This window comes from Passer domesticus, chromosome 5 (genome assembly GCF_036417665.1).
Source record: "Passer domesticus isolate bPasDom1 chromosome 5, bPasDom1.hap1, whole genome shotgun sequence".
Classification (NCBI taxonomy): domain Eukaryota; kingdom Metazoa; phylum Chordata; class Aves; order Passeriformes; family Passeridae; genus Passer; species Passer domesticus.
Window position 1 is genome coordinate 53,165,221 of NC_087478.1, and position 7,468 is coordinate 53,172,688.

The window sequence follows — 7,468 nt, forward strand, 5'->3', positions numbered from 1 at the left end:
TGATTGGTAAATAGAGATAAATATCTTTTTCTTGTATGTAACTGTAGGGATATCTTGTGCAGCATAAATTATCAGTCTCTACTTTTGGGAAGGTGATAAGAACCTTATAAAGTTTTATAAAGAACTGTTATTGTGTTGTGGGCTGGAAGAGAAGGGCAAACTTGTGGACAAATTTGGGGTGTTGGGGCTGAAACTATCCAAGATGTTACCAAAAAGGCATGGATCTATAGGATATAGCACAGTGCTGCTTGGTTACGGGGAACTGCAGAGGTAGTCCCATGTTCTGCATGAGGAGTGAACACAGGAATTCCATTGAGCAACACCGCTGGAGAGCCTTTGCTTGGTAGATTTGTACCTGTTCATATGTTCTTTTCTGTTTGGAGAGATGTTTGATAATAACTTATTGGATTTGTTTATAATTTAAAGAAGAGAGAATTAAGGAGGTTAAAGCCATGGGAATCATTAAACTCAGAATGAGAAGTGGAGATTTATATAATAACTATAGCAAAAGCAAGGGCAAGAAGAATTTGGCTTAGAGGTAAGAATTATTAAAAGAAGATTGACAGACAAGGTATAAATGAGCCCAAACATGACAAATCTGTAGTCAGGTGCAACTTCAAGACGTTGTTTTCAGAAACAACAATGTGCTTTCATACAACTCTAATTTCCTGGTGTTATTGTGAATTTAACAGCAGAGAAAATGTGATGTAAATAGGAGGAATTTCACTCATGATTTAATCTACCTCTTGCTTTCTGTAAGTAAGAAGTTTTCATTTAATATTGGGGGAAACACTTCTTTTAATCTCCTTTAAGTCTATGGATGATTTCAGTGTGAACTGAGCGTCAAGTGAAAAGTATTCAAGACTGTTTTGCACAACCTCATGTCTGATAGTAGAGTAAACTTATTGGTTTTAGAAGGAATACAGAGAAATCCTGGTTTTAGCTACTTTGTTTTCCTGAGGTTGAGACAATTCCTGCTGTTGCATCGGACCTACATGTGCTGGTCTGAAAGTTGATGCTGCCTCCAGATCACTGCTTCTGGCAAATGGAGTTTGTGTTTTACACATACTCCAACGCATACTTATTTTATTTCTGCTTAAGCATTTTGTCTTTAGCCTCTCTCTGCTTGTCAAAACCATGATCACTTCACCACAGAGCTCTGTGCTGTACATAAACTCCATTAGAAATGAAGGTTGGAATTATGTGAGGAATATATTGGCTTTAGTGAACTAACTCGTCTCACCATGGACAACATAAGTGCACACAATCTGGAATTGTCCAAATATTTCTAATGGTCCCAGCCTGTTCCTGATTTATGTGAGCCACCACATCTGAACAACACCTTGATCTCCACAGTGTAAATCTGGAGTAATTCACAAGGTCTAACTGAGGCTGAACAAAGCCCACTGTTGGGTCCTGACCTTGGGTCAAAACAACCTGCTGCAGAAGTTTTCTCTATAAAAACTCTAAACAAAATTTATAACCAGTCCAGTGATTCTGGATTTAAAATTTAAATCTGTGATTCTGAATATCCAGAGGTTAGAAAGAAGACTTTGAATTTTGATCCCTCACTAGCAGAATATTATAATAGCTTATATTAAACATTTTGGTTTGTTTCTTAATTAAACTGCTACTGCCCATATTAATCCTTTCACTGATAAAAGTCCAATCAAGCAAGTCTTGCAGTCACCAGTCCAAAGCTCCACAAAAGATGTTCCTGGTCCACACGGTGCATTTTAATGATGCATTTTATATTTGTGTCCAACTAGCAGGCATTTACCAAATGGAGAGACATCAGTAATTCTCTATTCAGGGACAAGACTATTATACATAATCCTGGAGAGTTAGAATACAACATCACTTTAATAATTGTTCCTAAATGCATTAAATTAAAGTAGAATGAGAGGTCTACAAAATTGAAATATTTGATTTGAACCTGTACTAATATATCCATTAGTGCATTTTTCTAGCTAATTTCTGTACTTATTTTGTATGTGGGTTGCTCTTTTCTGGTGTTCTTATAAAGTGATCAAATGTGTTTGGTTACTGGTACTTAGACTGAGAACTGTGGTCTCACTATCTGATTATGTGGTAACCCCTTGTGGTTTTTTGTACCAGGACCCATTTCTTAGTAAATGTGGCCTTTAACTACTCAGTCACATTAACTGCAGGCAATACATACTTCAACAGATATTAGCATATGCTAACATTTCCAGAATATATTGAATCAGTGTCACAAAATATGTTCAATGATTGACAGGTTTTCCTTATATTCACCAACAGTGACTACATTTATTATGAAATTGTGTTCTTCACTTCATTGCAATGGAGGATCCAGTGTTTTATGAGGAACATTATTTCTGCTGATCTTATGTGCACAGGAAAGTTTCACACTTCTGCTGTTTTTCTCCTGCTAATTGCTTTATGCAAGTGCAGCATCAGATGGGATACTTAGATCTCCACAGGGCACTCAGTCCTGGATCTGAACTCTGGGACCAGGAGATTACTATTAAGCAGCTCCTTGCAATGACTACTGCACTGAGATGTTTCTATTTATGTAACTGTTTTGATGGTCCATGCCTGCTATCCTAGAGGGTCTTGCCCTGCCTTTTTCCACATGGCAACATTCTTGGGAGAATCATTGTTTTCTTCTCCTGATTTATAATCAATGGAATGGAGATTCAAGGGTCAGAGTGAGGTTTTGCCTTTAGAAGGAAATCAAGAGACACCATATCTGTCAGCATAAAAATATACATACTTGAGGTCTAGAGATTTATTTTTTCCAAGCAGGATAAAACAGTTTTAAACAAAAGCCAAGAACCTTTTTCCATTCTAATTACAATTATATATTTTCACTTTCACTACTGCTTTCAAACACTCAAGGAGAAACACAGACCAACTCTAATTCCATATTCAGCAGCATTCAGCTGCAGTTTCAGCTCTTAAACCAAATTTATGATAAGTTGAAATAACTGAAATTTCCTCCCAAGCCCTGATGCATTTGAAATTCTTAAATCACATATTTTGGCATGATAATGCCATAAAAAAGCCCCAAATAATTTTCTGTTTCCTTTTGCTATATATGTACAAAGAAAATGTAAACCAATAGGTTCTTAGAATTGTTGGCTCCTGCAGTAACAAAGATAAGGATTTTGAAAGCAGCTTTTGGCAAAATGGAAGAAAGATATGGAAAACAGAATGAATGGCCCAAGTTATTTCAGTCTGAAAAAACCATTAGAAAATAATTTGAATTTCTTGTGTGCTACTTCCCTTTAGCAAAGTAGAAAAGATGAACATATTTAGAATAAATTCCGGTATATTTAGACGCATGGTGTTGACTTTTGGCCTACACGTGGAAAATTGTCAGAGGCCTTTTCACACTGTGCATAATTCAGGGGAGTATGTGGTTATGGGAGTATTGAACTTCAGGTCTAAGGAGCTGAAGTTCCATCAGTCTGTGAGCTAACTTCTGCTTTGCCCAAGTTTGTGAATGCAGGCTGACAGAAAGAAACTGGAATGAAAATTTTCCTGCTGTGCGACACTGATTTGAGGTGACAGCTGTATTTCCTTCGCTTGTATTCCTAAAGCTCAAGGGACCTCTGTGTCTCCAAGCAGTTGATCTCATTGGGGGCCACCTCCTTAGGTCAGGCTCAGTCTTTTCTCAAGAAGTCTTTTAGAAGTATCCTCTGAAACACACTCACACAAATCAAGCTGAAATGTAGAGCCCAGTAACACTAGTACAACAATGAAACACACTCACAAAGTGAGTGTTTGTTCCAGACTCTGGGTTGAAAGGAAGAACTCCAGTGACCTGGCTCCATTCCCAGGACTCTGTAAGAGTCATAGCCCAGGTTCAAGTCTTGCAGGAAGAGATGTGTGTATTGGACATGACAGAACTAAATCACCTGTACCATTCCTGTGACCCACACACTGTTAAAGGTGATGTGCTGGAATGGACTGCTGCGTCAGTACCAACACTAGACCCAAAGCATATTCTAAACTTTCCATGAACATTCAACATCTTCAAAACCCACCAGTAAATTCCCAATTTTATGACCCTTGAAATTTTATTACATACCTCAGAATATCTAATATTTTTTAAAAAACTTATTTCTTGAAGTTTTCTGAATAGATAAGAAGCATTGTGTTGTTTTGTTAAATCGTTGCTTTTAGATAACGCAGTATCATAGAATGGCCTATGCTGGAAGGTTCCTTAAAGATGAGCCAGTTCCAACCCCCCTGATAAGGGCAGGGACACCTTGCACCAGACCAGGTTGCTCCAAGCCCCATCCAGCCTGGCCTTGGACACTTCCAGGGGTGGGGCAGCTGCATCTTCTCTGGGCAGGGACCTTGGACTGGATGATCTCCAGAAGTCCCCTCCAACCCTAAGGATGTTATGAGTCTGTGATCTCAAAGATGGCTGCCTGGCACTTGCTTCATTCTACTTATATTTCCTTGTCATGCTCATGTTTTTATGAGGCCAACACACCTCTTATCCCTGTCTATCCCTTCTCAGCTTTTCCTTAGAATGTGATATTGCTGTGGGGACTGTGTGTTCCTTTGCCTTTGTACAGAAGCAAGCACTTCTGTGTTGCTGTTACCCAGCCCAAGGCTCTGGCTTGTGCCCTAGAGCTCAGCTTTTACAGAGTTCTTTGTGGAAGAAGCAGGAACAAATGTAGCACAGCTGAGAAGTGGAACGATTTGGCAGATTGATGTGCAACTAGGTGATATTGTAAAAATTATTATTACTATTAAAATTAACATTTTGCTGACTCTACACCTTTCTTATATCAAGCACTAGACATAGGGTGCCTTTCTTCATTAATACAAGTGTTATCAAACTATGAAGCATGGCCCTAAAGCTTTGCTTCAGCTGAGGTATGACTTCATAGTTCACAGCACTCTTTTCCAAAGGTCAGGAAATGGATCAATTATTGTGATGCATACAAGATCTGCAGCAGAGGTTCTTCAGAGGGTTAATTGTTACTTTAAGCAGCAGATTTTATGAACTATGAAAACATAAAAAATAAAAATTAAGGCCCTGCTTTCGGATGAGTAGTATTATTCCATGGCTATCTGTCCATTTAGCGGTGAACCTCCTCTGTGTGTGAAACCCAATAGATGTTAAAATCTCACAGGCAGTAGCAGAACAGGCTCTGGTACCAAGGATGCAAGAAACTGAAAGAATGAGGCAGAGGAGTTGCTATGTCTTTGTGCTTTTCTGGATTGTATCATGTGGAGAGGAATATGACAGCAACACAACGGAGTTTTCTGCAAATGTGCTTATGGAATAGCATCATGTATCCCTGCAGGTAAAATGTTGGACCCAATGAACCCATTTTGAGCTGCAACTAAAAATAACTTTATCTTAGGTGTGCTACTGAATGTTCAGGACTCTCTTAGCTCAATTAGAGCTTGCATTAACGGCTTGAGTGTGAAATTATTAAATTGTGCATGTTGCACCAACAGATTTAAAACAACTGGAGTTCTCCCAAAATAGGGCTTGGAATTTAAGTGTAATGACAGGCCAATGCCTGGAAGTGTCCAAGGCCAGGCTGGATGGGACTCTGAGCAACCTGGGATAGTGGAAGGTGTCCCTGCCTGTAGCAGGGGATTGGAACCATCTGATTTTTAAGGTCTCTTCCAACCCAAACCATTCCATGACTCCACGGCTCCTCTATTCAAAAGGATAATGAATTTCAGCCGTAGTGGGGCCATTGCAGTAGTATTTTTAATATAATATAGAATTTTGAGTCCACAGAACTTAAAGATAGCTTTGTCACTGTATGTTTCCTCTCACTGTAATTACAAGCATATGACAAGATGCTTCTTCTTAGTATAGTTATGATAGAACCATAATTCTTAGTATTTTATTACTACTGCATGAAGTAGACTTTCTTCTGTTTTTCTCCCAAGCTTCTCTATACAAGTATGGATAATACATTGTGGTAGTGCAGAGATTAATTTTTTATTCTGATAAAACTTTAAAAAAATTTTGACGGAATATATATCTGTTTGCAAATGATGAATTTTTCTCAGTATTTCACCCCCATACATTCAAACTCACCCCCACTAAATACTGTTTGCTGCAGCTAATTTTTTTTTTGTAAAATATGGTTTGATTTTAATAAAATATCTAAGTTCAGCTTTTATAGAGTGAGGAGTTTCCAACTGTTGTTTTTAAATTACTTCTTATTTCAAAATGGAATTTATGTTGGAGAAGTTTTAAAAATAGAAGAAATGAAAACAAATATTATAAGTTGTTGACGTAAAACATTTGGTTCACAGTAATTAAAAACATTTTTGAAAACAAGCACTTTAGCTTTCCTTCGTAATTTGGTACATATCTCCCTCCTTTTCTTTTCTTTTTGTGGAATGCAGTCAAACTTTCATTGAAGAGAAAAAAATAATTTATTGCCCTTCTTATCTTGCTTAAATGCCTATGAAGCCTAACTTTTCATCGCCACCTTTCATAAAAGACCTATTGACTCTTTTTTTAGAATGAGAAGGACTCTTTGGTCCATTTTCTTCATTTTACTGATCCTTATGATCACTCAGGTTATAAAAGGATAAAAGGAACAGATTTGCTACCAACAGAAAGAGTCACTCTAAGGACATTTTGAAAACAAACAGAATATTTTACAGACTCTATGCCAAAATACCATCTCTAACAGTGAGAGATTCCAGTCTGAGATGAAAGTTTGAACAGGGAGCAGGTGAACAACGTAACACATGAAAAGAAGCAGTGAGACCAAAATACTAGCAGAATGCCTGTGTATTGTAGTGGAACAAGTGATTCTTGGTTCTATGGGTAGAATTAGAAGACTGGGCAAAAGAAGGAGCAAAGATAGAGACCTTTGCCAAGAGAAACAGTGGCCAATGTCTTCAAAGCAAATAGGATTTTATATGAATTAACTCTGTGCTGGAGATTCTGTAAGGTGAAACCACATAATGTGTATGAAGAAATCACAGAATCACAGGATGGCCTGGTTAGGTGGGGACCTTAAAGATCACCTTGTTCTTGCCTCTTGCAGGGACACCTTCCACTAGCCCAGCTTGCTCAGAGCCCCATCCAACCTGGCCTGGAACACTGCCAGGGATGGGGCAGTCACAGCTTCTCTGGGCAACCTGTGCCAGGGCCTCACCACCCTCACAGGGAACGGATTCTTCACAATATCCAATCTAAACCTGCTCTCTGTCAGTCATTCCCCCCTGTCCTGTCACTCCAGACCCTTGTCAAGAGTCTCTCTCTGTCCTTTTTGGAGGCTTCCTTCAGGCACTGGAAGGCCACACTGAGGTCACCCCAAAGCCTTCTCTTCTCCAGCCTGAACAATCCAAATTCCCTCAGCCTTCCTCCCAGCAGAGCTGCTCTATCCCTCTGATTCTCTTGGTGTCCCTGCTCAGAACACCCTTGAACAGGTCTGTGTGGGACTCTAGAAGATAAATGCTAAGAAAATAATGATGTTGA

The 7,468-nt window shown here is 38.8% G+C and overlaps 1 protein-coding gene across 5 annotated transcripts in view; it reads left to right on the plus strand.

The window, feature by feature from the left end:
* Nucleotides 1-7,468, plus strand: part of ANO2 (anoctamin 2) — a 149,625-nt gene that overhangs the window by 91,767 nt on the left and 50,390 nt on the right. The window lies entirely within an intron of this gene.